Source organism: Poecilia formosa, unplaced genomic scaffold, assembly GCF_000485575.1.
Source record: "Poecilia formosa unplaced genomic scaffold, Poecilia_formosa-5.1.2 Scaffold981, whole genome shotgun sequence".
NCBI lineage: Eukaryota > Metazoa > Chordata > Actinopteri > Cyprinodontiformes > Poeciliidae > Poecilia > Poecilia formosa.
Window position 1 is genome coordinate 9,698 of NW_006800920.1, and position 1,091 is coordinate 10,788.

Here is a 1,091-nt window from a genome sequence, read left to right on the forward strand (position 1 = left end):
AATAAACCAAGAGGATAATAGTAATCAAAGGAAACTAAATGGAAATGAATGAAGAACAAAATGCAAGAACTAAGAAACTAAAGTAAATACAGAGGAATAAACTGGTATGGCAAGAATAAACAGACACCATTTCCTGATAAAAGGTAAAATAATATTGTTGAAATTTCATGGGTTTGTTGAGACCACATCTAGTACTGAGAATAAATATATCTTACAGACCATAACAGTAAATAACTTGTCACGTATTTATGTTTTTAATTAGATTTGATATATTTATTTCTTCAATATCATTTTCCATGTCAGTGTTAATGTTATGAGGCTGATGACTCCATGACACTTTCAATTTGACTCATTAGGATTTGATTAAGAACCAGATTTGTTCTTTGTAATTTCTGTCCAGTAAAACTATTAATCTATAAATAATTAGACAGGTCTATATAAAGATACAATCCATGTTTCTGTCTCATATTTGTTTGGCATTAAAAGGACCTGGAACTTTTGTTTTTCCACCGAAAAACAAAAGTGGGGGCGGTGAGGGACCTGGATAAAGGCTAGAGGGGGACTGGCCCAAAAAAGGTTGAGAAACACTGCTGTAGACTATAAAACATGTAGGAACACCAGCAATCAAAGCTTAAATGTAACAATATTGTGTTACTGCAACCTACAGCTATTGCTGGGAGGGATGACAACTTGAAGAAATGGCCGGTTAATGTGTGATTCGGTTCGGTTCTAGTCCAGTGGGGAGATTCTCCGTATTACGGTCTGGAGCGCAGCAGCTGCGGTTATTTTTGATTTGCAGCAACACTCAGCAACGGAGAACCTCAAGGTTCTGGTTCTGATGGATTAAATAAATCCAGAAAAAGTGGAATATCTCACATTTACTTTGACTAGTCTTAATTTGATTATATGAAATATGAGCTTCAGATAGTAACACACTGTAGATATCTTGAACTGAAACCACCAAACATCTGATGTAGGAATGCTGTAAACAAATATTTTAGTAGTATTTATACAATAATCTGTTGATTATTCTTACGATTAATCGGGTAATCAGGTAAAAAAAATTATAAAATAAAATATGGGTAAATCTA

General features: G+C 33.8%; 1 protein-coding gene across 3 annotated transcripts in view; it reads right to left on the reverse strand.

Moving 5' to 3' along the window:
- Positions 1–1,091, reverse strand: part of LOC103132269 (zinc finger protein 260-like) — a 58,631-nt gene that overhangs the window by 3,759 nt on the left and 53,781 nt on the right. The gene's annotated exons all lie outside the window — the stretch shown is intronic.